General features: G+C 47.3%; 60 non-coding genes across 60 annotated transcripts; 10 read left to right on the top strand and 50 right to left on the bottom strand.

Annotated features, from left to right (window-relative positions):
• Positions 1–54: 54 nt before the first annotated feature.
• On the bottom strand, positions 55–126 carry Trnad-guc (transfer RNA aspartic acid (anticodon GUC)). The gene has a single exon. It is a non-coding gene; the product is annotated as a tRNA-Asp (tRNA).
• Positions 127–385: 259 nt separating this feature from the next.
• Positions 386–458, bottom strand: Trnaa-ugc (transfer RNA alanine (anticodon UGC)). The gene has a single exon. It is a non-coding gene; the product is annotated as a tRNA-Ala (tRNA).
• A 253-nt stretch (positions 459–711) lies between these two features.
• On the top strand, positions 712–805 carry Trnay-gua (transfer RNA tyrosine (anticodon GUA)). Its single transcript has 2 exons — positions 712–748; positions 770–805. It is a non-coding gene; the product is annotated as a tRNA-Tyr (tRNA).
• Positions 806–1,030: 225 nt separating this feature from the next.
• On the bottom strand, positions 1,031–1,103 carry Trnaa-agc (transfer RNA alanine (anticodon AGC)). Its single transcript has one exon. It is a non-coding gene; the product is annotated as a tRNA-Ala (tRNA).
• A 107-nt stretch (positions 1,104–1,210) lies between these two features.
• On the bottom strand, positions 1,211–1,283 carry Trnak-uuu (transfer RNA lysine (anticodon UUU)). The gene has a single exon. It is a non-coding gene; the product is annotated as a tRNA-Lys (tRNA).
• A 73-nt stretch (positions 1,284–1,356) lies between these two features.
• Trnad-guc (transfer RNA aspartic acid (anticodon GUC)) lies at positions 1,357–1,428 on the bottom strand. Its single transcript has one exon. It is a non-coding gene; the product is annotated as a tRNA-Asp (tRNA).
• Positions 1,429–2,013: 585 nt separating this feature from the next.
• On the top strand, positions 2,014–2,107 carry Trnay-gua (transfer RNA tyrosine (anticodon GUA)). Its single transcript has 2 exons — positions 2,014–2,050; positions 2,072–2,107. It is a non-coding gene; the product is annotated as a tRNA-Tyr (tRNA).
• Positions 2,108–2,148: 41 nt separating this feature from the next.
• Positions 2,149–2,264, bottom strand: Trnal-caa (transfer RNA leucine (anticodon CAA)). Its single transcript has 2 exons — positions 2,227–2,264; positions 2,149–2,194 (listed from the first exon to the last, which is right to left on the bottom strand). It is a non-coding gene; the product is annotated as a tRNA-Leu (tRNA).
• Positions 2,265–2,332: 68 nt separating this feature from the next.
• On the bottom strand, positions 2,333–2,405 carry Trnaa-agc (transfer RNA alanine (anticodon AGC)). Its single transcript has one exon. It is a non-coding gene; the product is annotated as a tRNA-Ala (tRNA).
• Positions 2,406–2,512: 107 nt separating this feature from the next.
• Positions 2,513–2,585, bottom strand: Trnak-uuu (transfer RNA lysine (anticodon UUU)). Its single transcript has one exon. It is a non-coding gene; the product is annotated as a tRNA-Lys (tRNA).
• A 404-nt stretch (positions 2,586–2,989) lies between these two features.
• Positions 2,990–3,062, bottom strand: Trnaa-ugc (transfer RNA alanine (anticodon UGC)). The gene has a single exon. It is a non-coding gene; the product is annotated as a tRNA-Ala (tRNA).
• Positions 3,063–3,315: 253 nt separating this feature from the next.
• On the top strand, positions 3,316–3,409 carry Trnay-gua (transfer RNA tyrosine (anticodon GUA)). Its single transcript has 2 exons — positions 3,316–3,352; positions 3,374–3,409. It is a non-coding gene; the product is annotated as a tRNA-Tyr (tRNA).
• Positions 3,410–3,450: 41 nt separating this feature from the next.
• Trnal-caa (transfer RNA leucine (anticodon CAA)) lies at positions 3,451–3,566 on the bottom strand. Its single transcript has 2 exons — positions 3,529–3,566; positions 3,451–3,496 (listed from the first exon to the last, which is right to left on the bottom strand). It is a non-coding gene; the product is annotated as a tRNA-Leu (tRNA).
• A 68-nt stretch (positions 3,567–3,634) lies between these two features.
• Trnaa-agc (transfer RNA alanine (anticodon AGC)) lies at positions 3,635–3,707 on the bottom strand. The gene has a single exon. It is a non-coding gene; the product is annotated as a tRNA-Ala (tRNA).
• Positions 3,708–3,814: 107 nt separating this feature from the next.
• Positions 3,815–3,887, bottom strand: Trnak-uuu (transfer RNA lysine (anticodon UUU)). Its single transcript has one exon. It is a non-coding gene; the product is annotated as a tRNA-Lys (tRNA).
• A 73-nt stretch (positions 3,888–3,960) lies between these two features.
• Trnad-guc (transfer RNA aspartic acid (anticodon GUC)) lies at positions 3,961–4,032 on the bottom strand. The gene has a single exon. It is a non-coding gene; the product is annotated as a tRNA-Asp (tRNA).
• Positions 4,033–4,291: 259 nt separating this feature from the next.
• On the bottom strand, positions 4,292–4,364 carry Trnaa-ugc (transfer RNA alanine (anticodon UGC)). The gene has a single exon. It is a non-coding gene; the product is annotated as a tRNA-Ala (tRNA).
• A 253-nt stretch (positions 4,365–4,617) lies between these two features.
• Positions 4,618–4,711, top strand: Trnay-gua (transfer RNA tyrosine (anticodon GUA)). Its single transcript has 2 exons — positions 4,618–4,654; positions 4,676–4,711. It is a non-coding gene; the product is annotated as a tRNA-Tyr (tRNA).
• A 41-nt stretch (positions 4,712–4,752) lies between these two features.
• Trnal-caa (transfer RNA leucine (anticodon CAA)) lies at positions 4,753–4,868 on the bottom strand. The gene is made up of 2 exons: positions 4,831–4,868; positions 4,753–4,798 (listed from the first exon to the last, which is right to left on the bottom strand). It is a non-coding gene; the product is annotated as a tRNA-Leu (tRNA).
• Positions 4,869–4,936: 68 nt separating this feature from the next.
• Positions 4,937–5,009, bottom strand: Trnaa-agc (transfer RNA alanine (anticodon AGC)). Its single transcript has one exon. It is a non-coding gene; the product is annotated as a tRNA-Ala (tRNA).
• A 107-nt stretch (positions 5,010–5,116) lies between these two features.
• On the bottom strand, positions 5,117–5,189 carry Trnak-uuu (transfer RNA lysine (anticodon UUU)). The gene has a single exon. It is a non-coding gene; the product is annotated as a tRNA-Lys (tRNA).
• Positions 5,190–5,262: 73 nt separating this feature from the next.
• On the bottom strand, positions 5,263–5,334 carry Trnad-guc (transfer RNA aspartic acid (anticodon GUC)). Its single transcript has one exon. It is a non-coding gene; the product is annotated as a tRNA-Asp (tRNA).
• A 585-nt stretch (positions 5,335–5,919) lies between these two features.
• Trnay-gua (transfer RNA tyrosine (anticodon GUA)) lies at positions 5,920–6,013 on the top strand. Its single transcript has 2 exons — positions 5,920–5,956; positions 5,978–6,013. It is a non-coding gene; the product is annotated as a tRNA-Tyr (tRNA).
• Positions 6,014–6,054: 41 nt separating this feature from the next.
• Positions 6,055–6,170, bottom strand: Trnal-caa (transfer RNA leucine (anticodon CAA)). Its single transcript has 2 exons — positions 6,133–6,170; positions 6,055–6,100 (listed from the first exon to the last, which is right to left on the bottom strand). It is a non-coding gene; the product is annotated as a tRNA-Leu (tRNA).
• A 68-nt stretch (positions 6,171–6,238) lies between these two features.
• Trnaa-agc (transfer RNA alanine (anticodon AGC)) lies at positions 6,239–6,311 on the bottom strand. Its single transcript has one exon. It is a non-coding gene; the product is annotated as a tRNA-Ala (tRNA).
• A 107-nt stretch (positions 6,312–6,418) lies between these two features.
• On the bottom strand, positions 6,419–6,491 carry Trnak-uuu (transfer RNA lysine (anticodon UUU)). Its single transcript has one exon. It is a non-coding gene; the product is annotated as a tRNA-Lys (tRNA).
• Positions 6,492–6,564: 73 nt separating this feature from the next.
• Positions 6,565–6,636, bottom strand: Trnad-guc (transfer RNA aspartic acid (anticodon GUC)). Its single transcript has one exon. It is a non-coding gene; the product is annotated as a tRNA-Asp (tRNA).
• A 259-nt stretch (positions 6,637–6,895) lies between these two features.
• Trnaa-ugc (transfer RNA alanine (anticodon UGC)) lies at positions 6,896–6,968 on the bottom strand. The gene has a single exon. It is a non-coding gene; the product is annotated as a tRNA-Ala (tRNA).
• Positions 6,969–7,221: 253 nt separating this feature from the next.
• Trnay-gua (transfer RNA tyrosine (anticodon GUA)) lies at positions 7,222–7,315 on the top strand. Its single transcript has 2 exons — positions 7,222–7,258; positions 7,280–7,315. It is a non-coding gene; the product is annotated as a tRNA-Tyr (tRNA).
• Positions 7,316–7,540: 225 nt separating this feature from the next.
• On the bottom strand, positions 7,541–7,613 carry Trnaa-agc (transfer RNA alanine (anticodon AGC)). The gene has a single exon. It is a non-coding gene; the product is annotated as a tRNA-Ala (tRNA).
• A 107-nt stretch (positions 7,614–7,720) lies between these two features.
• On the bottom strand, positions 7,721–7,793 carry Trnak-uuu (transfer RNA lysine (anticodon UUU)). The gene has a single exon. It is a non-coding gene; the product is annotated as a tRNA-Lys (tRNA).
• A 73-nt stretch (positions 7,794–7,866) lies between these two features.
• Trnad-guc (transfer RNA aspartic acid (anticodon GUC)) lies at positions 7,867–7,938 on the bottom strand. Its single transcript has one exon. It is a non-coding gene; the product is annotated as a tRNA-Asp (tRNA).
• Positions 7,939–8,197: 259 nt separating this feature from the next.
• Trnaa-ugc (transfer RNA alanine (anticodon UGC)) lies at positions 8,198–8,270 on the bottom strand. The gene has a single exon. It is a non-coding gene; the product is annotated as a tRNA-Ala (tRNA).
• Positions 8,271–8,523: 253 nt separating this feature from the next.
• Positions 8,524–8,617, top strand: Trnay-gua (transfer RNA tyrosine (anticodon GUA)). The gene is made up of 2 exons: positions 8,524–8,560; positions 8,582–8,617. It is a non-coding gene; the product is annotated as a tRNA-Tyr (tRNA).
• Positions 8,618–8,658: 41 nt separating this feature from the next.
• Trnal-caa (transfer RNA leucine (anticodon CAA)) lies at positions 8,659–8,774 on the bottom strand. Its single transcript has 2 exons — positions 8,737–8,774; positions 8,659–8,704 (listed from the first exon to the last, which is right to left on the bottom strand). It is a non-coding gene; the product is annotated as a tRNA-Leu (tRNA).
• Positions 8,775–8,842: 68 nt separating this feature from the next.
• Positions 8,843–8,915, bottom strand: Trnaa-agc (transfer RNA alanine (anticodon AGC)). The gene has a single exon. It is a non-coding gene; the product is annotated as a tRNA-Ala (tRNA).
• A 107-nt stretch (positions 8,916–9,022) lies between these two features.
• On the bottom strand, positions 9,023–9,095 carry Trnak-uuu (transfer RNA lysine (anticodon UUU)). Its single transcript has one exon. It is a non-coding gene; the product is annotated as a tRNA-Lys (tRNA).
• Positions 9,096–9,168: 73 nt separating this feature from the next.
• Positions 9,169–9,240, bottom strand: Trnad-guc (transfer RNA aspartic acid (anticodon GUC)). The gene has a single exon. It is a non-coding gene; the product is annotated as a tRNA-Asp (tRNA).
• Positions 9,241–9,499: 259 nt separating this feature from the next.
• Trnaa-ugc (transfer RNA alanine (anticodon UGC)) lies at positions 9,500–9,572 on the bottom strand. The gene has a single exon. It is a non-coding gene; the product is annotated as a tRNA-Ala (tRNA).
• A 253-nt stretch (positions 9,573–9,825) lies between these two features.
• On the top strand, positions 9,826–9,919 carry Trnay-gua (transfer RNA tyrosine (anticodon GUA)). The gene is made up of 2 exons: positions 9,826–9,862; positions 9,884–9,919. It is a non-coding gene; the product is annotated as a tRNA-Tyr (tRNA).
• Positions 9,920–10,144: 225 nt separating this feature from the next.
• On the bottom strand, positions 10,145–10,217 carry Trnaa-agc (transfer RNA alanine (anticodon AGC)). The gene has a single exon. It is a non-coding gene; the product is annotated as a tRNA-Ala (tRNA).
• Positions 10,218–10,324: 107 nt separating this feature from the next.
• Trnak-uuu (transfer RNA lysine (anticodon UUU)) lies at positions 10,325–10,397 on the bottom strand. Its single transcript has one exon. It is a non-coding gene; the product is annotated as a tRNA-Lys (tRNA).
• Positions 10,398–10,470: 73 nt separating this feature from the next.
• Trnad-guc (transfer RNA aspartic acid (anticodon GUC)) lies at positions 10,471–10,542 on the bottom strand. Its single transcript has one exon. It is a non-coding gene; the product is annotated as a tRNA-Asp (tRNA).
• A 259-nt stretch (positions 10,543–10,801) lies between these two features.
• Trnaa-ugc (transfer RNA alanine (anticodon UGC)) lies at positions 10,802–10,874 on the bottom strand. Its single transcript has one exon. It is a non-coding gene; the product is annotated as a tRNA-Ala (tRNA).
• Positions 10,875–11,180: 306 nt separating this feature from the next.
• Positions 11,181–11,296, bottom strand: Trnal-caa (transfer RNA leucine (anticodon CAA)). The gene is made up of 2 exons: positions 11,259–11,296; positions 11,181–11,226 (listed from the first exon to the last, which is right to left on the bottom strand). It is a non-coding gene; the product is annotated as a tRNA-Leu (tRNA).
• Positions 11,297–11,364: 68 nt separating this feature from the next.
• Trnaa-agc (transfer RNA alanine (anticodon AGC)) lies at positions 11,365–11,437 on the bottom strand. The gene has a single exon. It is a non-coding gene; the product is annotated as a tRNA-Ala (tRNA).
• Positions 11,438–11,544: 107 nt separating this feature from the next.
• Positions 11,545–11,617, bottom strand: Trnak-uuu (transfer RNA lysine (anticodon UUU)). Its single transcript has one exon. It is a non-coding gene; the product is annotated as a tRNA-Lys (tRNA).
• Positions 11,618–11,690: 73 nt separating this feature from the next.
• On the bottom strand, positions 11,691–11,762 carry Trnad-guc (transfer RNA aspartic acid (anticodon GUC)). The gene has a single exon. It is a non-coding gene; the product is annotated as a tRNA-Asp (tRNA).
• A 259-nt stretch (positions 11,763–12,021) lies between these two features.
• Trnaa-ugc (transfer RNA alanine (anticodon UGC)) lies at positions 12,022–12,094 on the bottom strand. Its single transcript has one exon. It is a non-coding gene; the product is annotated as a tRNA-Ala (tRNA).
• Positions 12,095–12,482: 388 nt separating this feature from the next.
• Positions 12,483–12,598, bottom strand: Trnal-caa (transfer RNA leucine (anticodon CAA)). Its single transcript has 2 exons — positions 12,561–12,598; positions 12,483–12,528 (listed from the first exon to the last, which is right to left on the bottom strand). It is a non-coding gene; the product is annotated as a tRNA-Leu (tRNA).
• A 248-nt stretch (positions 12,599–12,846) lies between these two features.
• On the bottom strand, positions 12,847–12,919 carry Trnak-uuu (transfer RNA lysine (anticodon UUU)). Its single transcript has one exon. It is a non-coding gene; the product is annotated as a tRNA-Lys (tRNA).
• A 73-nt stretch (positions 12,920–12,992) lies between these two features.
• Trnad-guc (transfer RNA aspartic acid (anticodon GUC)) lies at positions 12,993–13,064 on the bottom strand. The gene has a single exon. It is a non-coding gene; the product is annotated as a tRNA-Asp (tRNA).
• Positions 13,065–13,649: 585 nt separating this feature from the next.
• Positions 13,650–13,743, top strand: Trnay-gua (transfer RNA tyrosine (anticodon GUA)). The gene is made up of 2 exons: positions 13,650–13,686; positions 13,708–13,743. It is a non-coding gene; the product is annotated as a tRNA-Tyr (tRNA).
• Positions 13,744–13,784: 41 nt separating this feature from the next.
• On the bottom strand, positions 13,785–13,900 carry Trnal-caa (transfer RNA leucine (anticodon CAA)). The gene is made up of 2 exons: positions 13,863–13,900; positions 13,785–13,830 (listed from the first exon to the last, which is right to left on the bottom strand). It is a non-coding gene; the product is annotated as a tRNA-Leu (tRNA).
• A 68-nt stretch (positions 13,901–13,968) lies between these two features.
• Positions 13,969–14,041, bottom strand: Trnaa-agc (transfer RNA alanine (anticodon AGC)). Its single transcript has one exon. It is a non-coding gene; the product is annotated as a tRNA-Ala (tRNA).
• A 107-nt stretch (positions 14,042–14,148) lies between these two features.
• Trnak-uuu (transfer RNA lysine (anticodon UUU)) lies at positions 14,149–14,221 on the bottom strand. The gene has a single exon. It is a non-coding gene; the product is annotated as a tRNA-Lys (tRNA).
• Positions 14,222–14,294: 73 nt separating this feature from the next.
• Positions 14,295–14,366, bottom strand: Trnad-guc (transfer RNA aspartic acid (anticodon GUC)). Its single transcript has one exon. It is a non-coding gene; the product is annotated as a tRNA-Asp (tRNA).
• Positions 14,367–14,954: 588 nt separating this feature from the next.
• Trnay-gua (transfer RNA tyrosine (anticodon GUA)) lies at positions 14,955–15,048 on the top strand. The gene is made up of 2 exons: positions 14,955–14,991; positions 15,013–15,048. It is a non-coding gene; the product is annotated as a tRNA-Tyr (tRNA).
• Positions 15,049–15,089: 41 nt separating this feature from the next.
• On the bottom strand, positions 15,090–15,205 carry Trnal-caa (transfer RNA leucine (anticodon CAA)). The gene is made up of 2 exons: positions 15,168–15,205; positions 15,090–15,135 (listed from the first exon to the last, which is right to left on the bottom strand). It is a non-coding gene; the product is annotated as a tRNA-Leu (tRNA).
• A 68-nt stretch (positions 15,206–15,273) lies between these two features.
• Positions 15,274–15,346, bottom strand: Trnaa-agc (transfer RNA alanine (anticodon AGC)). Its single transcript has one exon. It is a non-coding gene; the product is annotated as a tRNA-Ala (tRNA).
• Between the last annotated feature and the right edge of the window lie 55 nt (positions 15,347–15,401).

The raw sequence follows: 15,401 nt of genomic DNA, 5'->3' as shown, positions 1-15,401 counted from the left end.
CAGTCCCGCGAACGCTACTGACGTGAAACGAAACATTGACAAGATAAAAAGAACCTCCCCGGCGGGGAATCGAACCCCGGTCTCCCGCGTGACAGGCGGGGATACTTACCACTGTACTACCGAGGACGAGTTCATATTTAAATAATATGTTCGCGATGGCGTCAATGCCCGAATGCCACACGGTCGATCATGTTAAAAGCTGAAACTGTGTATACTGTCAATGCGAAATTAAACAGCAAGAAATGCTCTAGACATATGCAGCGCGGTTTAGTATTATTATTATTATTATTAATACCAGGTAATCTTAGGAGCATCATAAATCCTCTTATGACCATTGGCAACTACTGAAATTAGTATAAAAATAAATAAATTAAAAACATCGTCTTGGAGGATCCGGGCATCGATCCCGGTACCTCTCGCATGCAAAGCGAGCGCTCTACCATGTGAGCTAATCCCCCTGGAAATGGTAAAAAGGTCATAGTTCGAGTGCTGTTCGCAATACTAAACTACACCTTACATCAGACACATTTCAGCTTACCTACCTTCAGCAGAGTGGCGCAGAGGAAGCGTGCTGGGCCCATAACCCAGAGGTCGGTGGATCGAAACCACCCTCTGCTACGTGCGAGCTATCGCATCATTTTAAAAACCACGTCATACTACAAAAGTGACATGACCTGCATAGTCCTGCACAAGAACTGTACGATGCTACATCCACCGATAGCTCAGTTGGTAGAGCGGAGGACTGTAGACGAACTTATACCACTCAGGCATCCTTAGGTCGCTGGTTCAAATCCGGCTCGGTGGACTTGCATTTTAGGCCTAAAATTTTGTGTGGCAGGGAAAAGTTGTCGGAAGTGGGATTCGAACCCACGCCCTCATTCGAGGACCAGAATTCTCCACGCGATGAGTGGAAGAACATTTTGTCTTGAGTCTTGCGCCTTAGACCGCTCGGCCATCCCGACATGACACGAACGCTGCTGCAAATTGCTCTGCGCAAATTTCATTTATTTTACGCCTATGGAAAAGGCATTGGAGAACCCGGGCATCGATCCCGGTACCTCTCGCATGCTAAGCGAGCGCTCTACCATCTGAGCTAGTTCCCCATCAAGTTTGCTTCGCCTTTGCCACTCCGCAAATGTTACGTTATTCATCCTCTTTCGACAAGACATTGTGTTGAAAGTTAGTTCACCATCGTACCAAATAATTGTTACGCCCGATGAGGGACTCGAACCCGCGACCCTCAGATTAAAAGTCTGATGCTCTACCGACTGAGCTAACCGGGCGTAAATCTGTATTCCCGGACAGTCCCGCGAACGCTACTAACGTGAAACGAAACATTGACAAGATAAAAAAAACCTCCCCGGCGGGGAATCGAACCCCGGTCTCCCGCGTGACAGGCGGGGATACTTACCACTATACTACCGAGGACGAGTTCATATTTAAATAATATGTTCGCGATGGCGTCAATGCCCGAATGCCACACGGTCGATCATGTTAAAAGCTGAAACTGTGTATACTGTCAATGCGAAATTAAACAGCAAGAAATGCTCTAGACATATGCAGCGCGGTTTAGTATTATTATTATTATTATTAATACCAGGTAATCTTAGGAGCATCATAAATCCTCTTATGACCATTGGCAACTACTGAAATTAGTATAAAAATAAATAAATTAAAAACATTGTCTTGGAGGATCCGGGCATCGATCCCGGTATCTCTCGCATGCAAAGCGAGCGCTCTACCATGTGAGCTAATCCCCCTGGAAATGGTAAAAAGGTCATAGTTCGAGTGCTGTTCGCAATACTAAACTACACCTTACATCAGACACATTTCAGCTTACCTACCTTCAGCAGAGTGGCGCAGAGGAAGCGTGCTGGGCCCATAACCCAGAGGTCGGTGGATCGAAACCACCCTCTGCTACGTGCGAGCTATCGCATCATTTTAAAAACCACGTCATACTACAAACGTGACATGACCTGCATAGTCCTGCACAAGAACTGTACGATGCTACATCCACCGATAGCTCAGTTGGTAGAGCGGAGGACTGTAGACGAACTTATACCACTCATGCATCCTTAGGTCGCTGGTTCAAATCCAGCTCGGTGGACTTGCATTTTAGGCCTAAAATTTTGTGTGGCAGGGAAAAGTTGTCGGAAGTGGGATTCGAACCCACGCCCTCATTCGAGGACCAGAATTCTCCACGCGATGAATGGAAGAACATTTTGTCTTGAGTCTGGCGCCTTAGACCGCTCGGCCATCCCGACATGACACGAACGCTGCTGCAAATTGCTCTGCGCAAATTTCATTTATTTTACGCCTATGGAAAAGGCATTGGAGAACCCGGGCATCGATCCCGGTCCCTCTCGCATGCTAAGCGAGCGCTCTACCATCTGAGCTAGTTCCCCATCAAGTTTGCTTCGCCTTTGCCACTCCGCAAATGTTACGTTATTCATCCTCTTTCGACAAGACATTGTGGTGAAAGTTAGTTCACCATCGTACCAAATAATTGTTACGCCCGATGAGGGACTCGAACCCGCGACCCTCAGATTAAAAGTCTGATGCTCTACCGACTGAGCTAACCGGGCGTAAATCTGTATTCCCGGACAGTCCCGCGAACGCTACTGACGTGAAACGAAACATTGACAAGATAAAAAAAACCTCCCCGGCGGGGAATCCAACCCCGGTCTCCCGCGTGACAGGCGGGGATACTTACCACTATACTACCGAGGACGAGTTTATATTTAAATAATATGTTCGCGATGGCGTCAATGCCCGAATGCCACACGGTCGATCATGTTAAAAGCTGAAACTGTGTATACTGTCAATGCGAAATTAAACAGCAAGAAATGCTCTAGACATATGCAGCGCGGTTTAGTATTATTATTATTATTATTAATACCAGGTAATCTTAGGAGCATCATAAATCCTCTTATGACCATTGGCAACTACTGAAATTAGTATGAAAATAAATAAATTAAAAACATTGTCTTGGAGGATCCGGGCATCGATCCCGGTACCTCTCGCATGCAAAGCGAGCGCTCTACCATGTGAGCTAATCCCCCTGGAAATGGTAAAAAGGTCATAGTTCGAGTGCTGTTCGCAATACTAAACTACACCTTACATCAGACACATTTCAGCTTACCTACCTTCAGCAGAGTGGCGCAGAGGAAGCGTGCTGGGCCCATAACCCAGAGGTCGGTGGATCGAAACCACCCTCTGCTACGTGCGAGCTATCGCATCATTTTAAAAACCACGTCATACTACAAACGTGACATGACCTGCATAGTCCTGCACAAGAACTGTACGATGCTACATCCACCGATAGCTCAGTTGGTAGAGCGGAGGACTGTAGACGAACTTATACCACTCAGGCATCCTTAGGTCGCTGGTTCAAATCCGGCTCGGTGGACTTGCATTTTAGGCCTAAAATTTTGTGTGGCAGGGAAAAGTTGTCGGAAGTGGGATTCGAACCCACGCCCTCATTCGAGGACCAGAATTCTCCACGCGATGAGTGGAAGAACATTTTGTCTTGAGTCTGGCGCCTTAGACCGCTCGGCCATCCCGACATGACACGAACGCTGCCGCAAATTGCTCTGCGCAAATTTCATTTATTTTACGCCTATGGAAAAGGCATTGGAGAACCCGGGCATCGATCCCGGTACCTCTCGCATGCTAAGCGAGCGCTCTACCATCTGAGCTAGTTCCCCATCAAGTTTGCTTCGCCTTTGCCACTCCGCAAATGTTACGTTATTCATCCTCTTTCGACAAGACATTGTGGTGAAAGTTAGTTCACCATCGTACCAAATAATTGTTACGCCCGATGAGGGACTCGAACCCGCGACCCTCAGATTAAAAGTCTGATGCTCTACCGACTGAGCTAACCGGGCGTAAATCTGCATTCCCGGACAGTCCCGCGAACGCTACTGACGTGAAACGAAACATTGACAAGATAAAAAGAACCTCCCCGGCGGGGAATCGAACCCCGGTCTCCCGCGTGACAGGCGGGGATACTTACCACTATACTACCGAGGACGAGTTCATATTTAAATAATATGTTCGCGATGGCGTCAATGCCCGAATGCCACACGGTCGATCATGTTAAAAGCTGAAACTGTGTATACTGTCAATGCGAAATTAAACAGCAAGAAATGCTCTAGACATATGCAGCGCGGTTTAGTATTATTATTATTATTATTAATACCAGGTAATCTTAGGAGCATCATAAATCCTCTTATGACCATTGGCAACTACTGAAATTAGTATAAAAATAAATAAATTAAAAACATCGTCTTGGAGGATCCGGGCATCGATCCCGGTACCTCTCGCATGCAAAGCGAGCGCTCTACCATGTGAGCTAATCCCCCTGGAAATGGTAAAAAGGTCATAGTTCGAGTGCTGTTCGCAATACTAAACTACACCTTACATCAGACACATTTCAGCTTACCTACCTTCAGCAGAGTGGCGCAGAGGAAGCGTGCTGGGCCCATAACCCAGAGGTCGGTGGATCGAAACCACCCTCTGCTACGTGCGAGCTATCGCATCATTTTAAAAACCACGTCATACTACAAACGTGACATGACCTGCATAGTCCTGCACAAGAACTGTACGATGCTACATCCACCGATAGCTCAGTTGGTAGAGCGGAGGACTGTAGACGAACTTATACCACTCAGGCATCCTTAGGTCGCTGGTTCAAATCCGGCTCGGTGGACTTGCATTTTAGGCCTAAAATTTTGTGTGGCAGGGAAAAGTTGTCGGAAGTGGGATTCGAACCCACGCCCTCATTCGAGGACCAGAATTCTCCACGCGATGAGTGGAAGAACATTTTGTCTTGAGTCTGGCGCCTTAGACCGCTCGGCCATCCCGACATGACACGAACGCTGCTGCAAATTGCTCTGCGCAAATTTCATTTATTTTACGCCTATGGAAAAGGCATTGGAGAACCCGGGCATCGATCCCGGTACCTCTCGCATGCTAAGCGAGCGCTCTACCATCTGAGCTAGTTCCCCATCAAGTTTGCTTCGCCTTTGCCACTCCGCAAATGTTACGTTATTCATCCTCTTTCGACAAGACATTGTGGTGAAAGTTAGTTCACCATCGTACCAAATAATTGTTACGCCCGATGAGGGACTCGAACCCGCGACCCTCAGATTAAAAGTCTGATGCTCTACCGACTGAGCTAACCGGGCGTAAATCTGTATTCCCGGACAGTCCCGCGAACGCTACTGACGTGAAACGAAACATTGACAAGATAAAAAGAACCTCCCTGGCGGGGAATCGAACCCCGGTCTCCCGCGTGACAGGCGGGGATACTTACCACTATACTACCGAGGACGAGTTCATATTTAAATAATATGTTCGCGATGGCGTCAATGCCCGAATGCCACACGGTCGATCATGTTAAAAGCTGAAACTGTGTATACTGTCAATGCGAAATTAAACAGCAAGAAATGCTCTAGACATATGCAGCGCGGTTTAGTATTATTATTATTATTATTAATACCAGGTAATCTTAGGAGCATCATAAATCCTCTTATGACCATTGGCAACTACTGAAATTAGTATAAAAATAAATAAATTAAAAACATCGTCTAGGAGGATCCGGGCATCGATCCCGGTACCTCTCGCATGCAAAGCGAGCGCTCTACCATGTGAGCTAATCCCCCTGGAAATGGTAAAAAGGTCATAGTTCGAGTGCTGTTCGCAATACTAAACTACACCTTACATCAGACACATTTCAGCTTACCTACCTTCAGCAGAGTGGCGCAGAGGAAGCGTGCTGGGCCCATAACCCAGAGGTCGGTGGATCGAAACCACCCTCTGCTACGTGCGAGCTATCGCATCATTTTAAAAACCACGTCATACTACAAACGTGACATGACCTGCATAGTCCTGCACAAGAACTGTACGATTCTACATCCACCGATAGCTCAGTTGGTAGAGCGGAGGACTGTAGACGAACTTATACCACTCAGGCATCCTTAGGTCGCTGGTTCAAATCCGGCTCGGTGGACTTGCATTTTAGGCCTAAAATTTTGTGTGGCAGGGAAAAGTTGTCGGAAGTGGGATTCGAACCCACGCCCTCATTCGAGGACCAGAATTCTCCACGCGATGAGTGGAAGAACATTTTGTCTTGAGTCTGGCGCCTTAGACCGCTCGGCCATCCCGACATGACACGAACGCTGCTGCAAATTGCTCTGCGCAAATTTCATTTATTTTACGCCTATGGAAAAGGCATTGGAGAACCCGGGCATCGATCCCGGTACCTCTCGCATGCTAAGCGAGCGCTCTACCATCTGAGCTAGTTCCCCATCAAGTTTGCTTCGCCTTTGCCACTCCGCAAATGTTACGTTATTCATCCTCTTTCGACAAGACATTGTGGTGAAAGTTAGTTCACCATCGTACCAAATAATTGTTACGCCCGATGAGGGACTCGAACCCGCGACCCTCAGATTAAAAGTCTGATGCTCTACCGACTGAGCTAACCGGGCGTAAATCTGTATTCCCGGACAGTCCCGCGAACGCTACTGACGTGAAACGAAACATTGACAAGATAAAAAGAACCTCCCCGACGGGGAATCGAACCCCGGTCTCCCGCGTGACAGGCGGGGATACTTACCACTATACTACCGAGGACGAGTTCATATTTAAATAATATGTTCGCGATGGCGTCAATGCCCGAATGCCACACGGTCGATCATGTTAAAAGCTGAAACTGTGTATACTGTCAATGCGAAATTAAACAGCAAGAAATGCTATAGACATATGCAGCGCGGTTTAGTATTATTATTATTATTATTAATACCAGGTAATCTTAGGAGCATCATAAATCCTCTTATGACCATTGGCAACTACTGAAATTAGTATAAAAATAAATAAATTAAAAACATCGTCTTGGAGGATCCGGGCATCGATCCCGGTACCTCTCGCATGCAAAGCGAGCGCTCTACCATGTGAGCTAATCCCCCTGGAAATGGTAAAAAGGTCATAGTTCGAGTGCTGTTCGCAATACTAAACTACACCTTACATCAGACACATTTCAGCTTACCTACCTTCAGCAGAGTGGCGCAGAGGAAGCGTGCTGGGCCCATAACCCAGAGGTCGGTGGATCGAAACCACCCTCTGCTACGTGCGAGCTATCGCATCATTTTAAAAACCACGTCATACTACAAACGTGACATGACCTGCATAATCCTGCACAAGAACTGTACGATGCTACATCCACCGATAGCTCAGTTGGTAGAGCGGAGGACTGTAGACGAACTTATACCACTCAGGCATCCTTAGGTCGCTGGTTCAAATCCGGCTCGGTGGACTTGCATTTTAGGCCTAAAATTTTGTGTGGCAGGGAAAAGTTGTCGGAAGTGGGATTCGAACCCACGCCCTCATTCGAGGACCAGAATTCTCCACGCGATGAGTGGAAGAACATTTTGTCTTGAGTCTTGCGCCTTAGACCGCTCGGCCATCCCGACATGACACGAACGCTGCTGCAAATTGCTCTGCGCAAATTTCATTTATTTTACGCCTATGGAAAAGGCATTGGAGAACCCGGGCATCGATCCCGGTACCTCTCGCATGCTAAGCGAGCGCTCTACCATCTGAGCTAGTTCCCCATCAAGTTTGCTTCGCCTTTGCCACTCCGCAAATGTTACGTTATTCATCCTCTTTCGACAAGACATTGTGGTGAAAGTTAGTTCACCATCGTACCAAATAATTGTTACGCCCGATGAGGGACTCGAACCCGCGACCCTCAGATTAAAAGTCTGATGCTCTACCGACTGAGCTAACCGGGCGTAAATCTGTATTCCCGGACAGTCCCGCGAACGCTACTGACGTGAAACGAAACATTGACAAGATAAAAAGAACCTCCCCGGCGGGGAATCGAACCCCGGTCTCCCGCGTGACAGGCGGGGATACTTACCACTATACTACCGAGGACGAGTTCATATTTAAATAATATGTTCGCGATGGCGTCAATGCCCGAATGCCACACGGTCGATCATGTTAAAAGCTGAAACTGTGTATACTGTCAATGCGAAATTAAACAGCAAGAAATGCTCTAGACATATGCAGCGCGGTTTAGTATTATTATTATTATTATTAATACCAGGTAATCTTAGGAGCATCATAAATCCTCTTATGACCATTGGCAACTACTGAAATTAGTATAAAAATAAATAAATTAAAAACATCGTCTTGGAGGATCCGGGCATCGATCCCGGTACCTCTCGCATGCAAAGCGAGCGCTCTACCATGTGAGCTAATCCCCCTGGAAATGGTAAAAAGGTCATAGTTCGAGTGCTGTTCGCAATACTAAACTACACCTTACATCAGACACATTTCAGCTTCCCTGCCTTCAGCAGAGTGGCGCAGAGGAAGCGTGCTGGGCCCATAACCCAGAGGTCGGTGGATCGAAACCACCCTCTGCTACGTGCGAGCTATCGCATCATTTTAAAAACCACGTCATACTACAAACGTGACATGACCTGCATAGTCCTGCACAAGAACTGTACGATGCTACATCCACCGATAGCTCAGTTGGTAGAGCGGAGGACTGTAGACGAACTTATACCACTCAAGCATCCTTAGGTCGCTGGTTCAAATCCGGCTCGGTGGACTTGCATTTTAGGCCTAAAATTTTGTGTGGCAGGGAAAAGTTGTCGGAAGTGGGATTCGAACCCACGCCCTCATTCGAGGACCAGAATTCTCCACGCGATGAGTGGAAGAACATTTTGTCTTGAGTCTGGCGCCTTAGACCGCTCGGCCATCCCGACATGACACGAACGCTGCTGCAAATTGCTCTGCGCAAATTTCATTTATTTTACGCCTATGGAAAAGGCATTGGAGAACCCGGGCATCGATCCCGGTACCTCTCGCATGCTAAGCGAGCGCTCTACCATCTGAGCTAGTTCCCCATCAAGTTTGCTTCGCCTTTGCCACTCCGCAAATGTTACGTTATTCATCCTCTTTCGACAAGACATTGTGGTGAAAGTTAGTTCACCATCGTACCAAATAATTGTTACGCCCGATGAGGGACTCGAACCCGCGACCCTCAGATTAAAAGTCTGATGCTCTACCGACTGAGCTAACCGGGCGTAAATCTGTATTCCCGGACAGTCCCGCGAACGCTACTGACGTGAAACGAAACATTGACAAGATAAAAAGAACCTCCCCGACGGGGAATCGAACCCCGGTCTCCCGCGTGACAGGCGGGGATACTTACCACTATACTACCGAGGACGAGTTCATATTTAAATAATATGTTCGCGATGGCGTCAATGCCCGAATGCCACACGGTCGATCATGTTAAAAGCTGAAACTGTGTATACTGTCAATGCGAAATTAAACAGCAAGAAATGCTATAGACATATGCAGCGCGGTTTAGTATTATTATTATTATTATTAATACCAGGTAATCTTAGGAGCATCATAAATCCTCTTATGACCATTGGCAACTACTGAAATTAGTATAAAAATAAATAAATTAAAAACATCGTCTTGGAGGATCCGGGCATCGATCCCGGTACCTCTCGCATGCAAAGCGAGCGCTCTACCATGTGAGCTAATCCCCCTGGAAATGGTAAAAAGGTCATAGTTCGAGTGCTGTTCGCAATACTAAACTACACCTTACATCAGACACATTTCAGCTTACCTACCTTCAGCAGAGTGGCGCAGAGGAAGCGTGCTGGGCCCATAACCCAGAGGTCGGTGGATCGAAACCACCCTCTGCTACGTGCGAGCTATCGCATCATTTTAAAAACCACGTCATACTACAAACGTGACATGACCTGCATAATCCTGCACAAGAACTGTACGATGCTACATCCACCGATAGCTCAGTTGGTAGAGCGGAGGACTGTAGACGAACTTATACCACTCAGGCATCCTTAGGTCGCTGGTTCAAATCCGGCTCGGTGGACTTGCATTTTAGGCCTAAAATTTTGTGTGGCAGGGAAAAGTTGTCGGAAGTGGGATTCGAACCCACGCCCTCATTCGAGGACCAGAATTCTCCACGCGATGAGTGGAAGAACATTTTGTCTTGAGTCTTGCGCCTTAGACCGCTCGGCCATCCCGACATGACACGAACGCTGCTGCAAATTGCTCTGCGCAAATTTCATTTATTTTACGCCTATGGAAAAGGCATTGGAGAACCCGGGCATCGATCCCGGTACCTCTCGCATGCTAAGCGAGCGCTCTACCATCTGAGCTAGTTCCCCATCAAGTTTGCTTCGCCTTTGCCACTCCGCAAATGTTACGTTATTCATCCTCTTTCGACAAGACATTGTGGTGAAAGTTAGTTCACCATCGTACCAAATAATTGTTACGCCCGATGAGGGACTCGAACCCGCGACCCTCAGATTAAAAGTCTGATGCTCTACCGACTGAGCTAACCGGGCGTAAATCTGTATTCCCGGACAGTCCCGCGAACGCTACTGACGTGAAACGAAACATTGACAAGATAAAAAGAACCTCCCCGGCGGGGAATCGAACCCCGGTCTCCCGCGTGACAGGCGGGGATACTTACCACTATACTACCGAGGACGAGTTCATATTTAAATAATATGTTCGCGATGGCGTCAATGCCCGAATGCCACACGGTCGATCATGTTAAAAGCTGAAACTGTGTATACTGTCAATGCGAAATTAAACAGCAAGAAATGCTCTAGACATATGCAGCGCGGTTTAGTATTATTATTATTATTATTAATACCAGGTAATCTTAGGAGCATCATAAATCCTCTTATGACCATTGGCAACTACTGAAATTAGTATAAAAATAAATAAATTAAAAACATCGTCTTGGAGGATCCGGGCATCGATCCCGGTACCTCTCGCATGCAAAGCGAGCGCTCTACCATGTGAGCTAATCCCCCTGGAAATGGTAAAAAGGTCATAGTTCGAGTGCTGTTCGCAATACTAAACTACACCTTACATCAGACACATTTTAGCTTCCCTGCCTTCAGCAGAGTGGCGCAGAGGAAGCGTGCTGGGCCCATAACCCAGAGGTCGGTGGATCGAAACCACCCTCTGCTACGTGCGAGCTATCGCATCATTTTAAAAACCACGTCATACTACAAACGTGACATGACCTGCATAGTCCTGCACAAGAACTGTACGATGCTACATCCACCGATAGCTCAGTTGGTAGAGCGGAGGACTGTAGACGAACTTGGAAAAGTTGTCGGAAGTGGGATTCGAACCCACGCCCTCATTCGAGGACCAGAATTCTCCACGCGATGAGTGGAAGAACATTTTGTCTTGAGTCTGGCGCCTTAGACCGCTCGGCCATCCCGACATGACACGAACGCTGCTGCAAATTGCTCTGCGCAAATTTCATTTATTTTACGCCTATGGAAAAGGCATTGGAGAACCCGGGCATCGATCCCGGTACCTCTCGCATGCTAAGCGAGCGCTCTACCATCTGAGCTAGTTCCCCATCAAGTTTGCTTCGCCTTTGCCACTCCGCAAATGTTACGTTATTCATCCTCTTTCGACAAGACATTGTGGTGAAAGTTAGTTCACCATCGTACCAAATAATTGTTACGCCCGATGAGGGACTCGAACCCGCGACCCTCAGATTAAAAGTCTGATGCTCTACCGACTGAGCTAACCGGGCGTAAATCTGTATTCCCGGACAGTCCCGCGAACGCTACTGACGTGAAACGAAACATTGACAAGATAAAAAGAACCTCCCCGGCAGGGAATCGAACCCCGGTCTCCCGCGTGACAGGCGGGGATACTTACCACTATACTACCGAGGACGAGTTCATATTTAAATAATATGTTCGCGATGGCGTCAATGCCCGAATGCCACACGGTCGATCATGTTAAAAGCTGAAACTGTGTATACTGTCAATGCGAAATTAAACAGCAAGAAATGCTCTAGACATATGCAGCGCGGTTTAGTATTATTATTATTATTATTAATACCAGGTAATCTTAGGAGCATCATAAATCCTCTTATGACCATTGGCAACTACTGAAATTAGTATAAAAATAAATAAATTAAAAACATCGTCTTGGAGGATCCGGGCATCGATCCCGGTACCTCTCGCATGCAAAGCGAGCGCTCTACCATGTGAGCTAATCCCCCTGGAAATGGTAAAAAGGTCATAGTTCGAGTGCTGTTCGCAATACTAAACTACACCTTACATCAGACACATTTCAGCTTACCTACCTTCAGCAGAGTGGCGCAGAGGAAGCGTGCTGGGCCCATAACCCAGAGGTCGGTGGATCGAAACCACCCTCTGCTACGTGCGAGCTATCGCATCATTTTAAAAACCACGTCATACTACAAACGTGACATGACCTGCATAGTCCTGCACAAGAACTGTACGATGCTACATGCACCGATAGCTCAGTTGGTAGAGCGGAAGACTGTAGACGAACTTATACCACTCAGGCATCCTTAGGTCGCTGGTTCAAATCCGGCTCGGTGGACTTGCATTTTTGGCCTAAAATTTTGTGTGGCAGGGAAAAGTTGTCGGAAGTGGGATTCGAACCCACGCCCTCATTCGAGGACCAGAATTCTCCACGCGATGAGTGGAAGAACATTTTGTCTTGAGTCTGGCGCCTTAGACCGCTCGGCCATCCCGACATGACACGAACGCTGCTGCAAATTGCTCTGCGCAAATTTCATTTATTTTACGCCTATGGAAAAGGCATTGGAGAACCCGGGCATCGATCCCGGTACCTCTCGCATGCTAAGCGAGCGCGCTACCATCTGAGCTAGTTCCCCATCAAGTTTGCTTCGCCTTTGCCACTCCGCAAATGTTACGTTATTCATCCTCTTTCGACAAGACATTGTGGTGAAAGTTAGTTCACCATCGTACCAAATAATTGTTACGCCCGATGAGGGACTCGAACCCGCGACCCTCAGATTAAAAGTCTGATGCTCTACCGACTGAGCTAACCGGGCGTAAATCTGTATTCCCGGACAGTCCCGCGAACGCTACTGACGTGAAACGAAACATTGGCAAGATAAAAAGAATCTCCCCGGCGGGGAATCGAACCCCGGTCTCCCGCGTGACAGGCGGGGATACTTACCACTATACTACCGAGGACGAGTTCATATTTAAATAATATGTTCGCGATGGCGTCAATGCCCGAATGCCACACGGTCGATCGTGTTAAAAGCTGAAACTGTGTATACTGTCAATGCGAAATTAAACAGCAAGAAATGCTCTAGACATATGCAGCGCGGTTTAGTATTATTATTATTATTATTAATACCAGGTAATCTTAGGAGCATCATAAATCCTCTTATGACCATTGGCAACTACTGAAATTAGTATAAAAATAAATAAATTAAAAACATCGTCTTGGAGGATCCGGGCATCGATCCCGGTGCCTCTCGCATGCAAAGCTAGCGCTCTACCATGTGAGCTAATCCCCCTGGAAATGGTAAAAAGGTCATAGTTCGAGTGCTGTTCGCAATACTAAACTACACCTTACATCAGACACATTTCAGCTTACCTACCTTCAGCAGAGTGGCGCAGAGGAAGCGTGCTGGGCCCATAACCCAGAGGTCGGTGGATCGAAACCACCCTCTGCTACGTGCGAGCTATCGCATCATTTTAAAAACCACGTCATACTACAAACGTGACATGACCTGCATAGTCCTGCATAAGAACTGTACGATGCTACATCCACCGATAGCTCAGTTGGTAGAGCGGAGGACTGTAGACGAACTTATACCACTCAGGCATCCTTAGGTCGCTGGTTCAAATCCGGCTCGGTGGACTTGCATTTTAGGCCTAAAATTTTGTGTGGCAGGGAAAAGTTGTCGGAAGTGGGATTCGAACCCACGCCCTCATTCGAGGACCAGAATTCTCCACGCGATGAGTGGAAGAACATTTTGTCTTGAGTCTGGCGCCTTAGACCGCTCGGCCATCCCGACATGACACGAACGCTGCTGCAAATTGCTGTGCGCAAATTTCATTTATTTTACGCCTATGGAAAAGGCATTGGAGAACCCGGGCATCGATCCCGGTACCTCTCGCATGCTAAGCGAGCGCTCTACCATCTGAGCTAGTTCCCCATCAAGTTTGCTTCGCCTTTGCCACTCCGCAAATGTTACGTTATTCATCCTCTTTCGACAAGACATTGTGGTGAAAGTTAGTTCACCATCGTACCAAATAATTGTTACGCCCGATGAGGGACTCGAACCCGCGACCCTCAGATTAAAAGTCTGATGCTCTACCGACTGAGCTAACCGGGCGTAAATCTGTATTCCCGGACAGTCCCGCGAACGCTACTGACGTGAAACGAAACATTGACAAGATAAAAAGAACCTCCCCGGCGGGGAATCGAACCCCGGTCTCCCGCGTGACAGGCGGGGATACTTACCACTATACTACCGAGGACGAGTTCATATTTAAATAATATGTTCGCGATGGCGTCAATGCCCGAATGCCACACGGTCGATCATGTTAAAAGCTGAAACTGTGTATACTGTCAATGCGAAATTAAACAGCAAGAAATGCTCTAGACATATGCAGCGCGGTTTAGTATTATTATTATTATTATTATTAATACCAGGTAATCTTAGGAGCATCATAAATCCTCTTATGACCATTGGCAACTACTGAAATTAGTATAAAAATAAATAAATTAAAAACATCGTCTTGGAGGATCCGGGCATCGATCCCGGTACCTCTCGCATGCAAAGCTAGCGCTCTACCATGTGAGCTAATCCCCCTGGAAATGGTAAAAAGGTCATAGTTCGAGTGCTGTTCGCAATACTAAACTACACCTTACATCAGACACATTTCAGCTTACCTACCTTCAGCAGAGTGGCGCAGAGGAAGCGTGCTGGGCCCATAACCCAGAGGTCGGTGGATCGAAACCACCCTCTGCTACGTGCGAGCTATCGCATCATTTTAAAAACCACGTCATACTACAAACGTGACATGACCTGCATAGTCCTGCACAAGAACTGTACGATGCTACATCCACCGATAGCTCAGTTGGTAGAGCGGAGGACTGTAGACGAACTTATACCACTCAGGCATCCTTAGGTCGCTGGTTCAAATCCGGCTCGGTGGACTTGCATTTTAGGCCTAAAATTTTGTGTGGCAGGGAAAAGTTGTCGGAAGTGGGATTCGAACCCACGCCCTCATTCGAGGACCAGAATTCTCCACGCGATGAGTGGAAGAACATTTTGTCTTGAGTCTGGCGCCTTAGACCGCTCGGCCATCCCGACATGACACGAACGCTGCTGCAAATTGCTCTGCGCAAATTTCATTTATTTTACGCCTATGGAAAAGGCATTGGAGAACCCGGGCATCGATCCCGGTACCTCTCGCATGCTAAGCGAGCGCTCTACCATCTGAGCTAGTTCCCCATCAAGTTTGCTTCGCCTTTGCCACTCCGCAAATGTTACGTTATTCATCCTCTTT

This window comes from Hydractinia symbiolongicarpus, chromosome 3 (genome assembly GCF_029227915.1).
Source record: "Hydractinia symbiolongicarpus strain clone_291-10 chromosome 3, HSymV2.1, whole genome shotgun sequence".
Classification (NCBI taxonomy): domain Eukaryota; kingdom Metazoa; phylum Cnidaria; class Hydrozoa; order Anthoathecata; family Hydractiniidae; genus Hydractinia; species Hydractinia symbiolongicarpus.
Note: the sequence above shows the minus strand (reverse complement) of the source record. Positions and strands in the feature narration are given on the sequence as shown.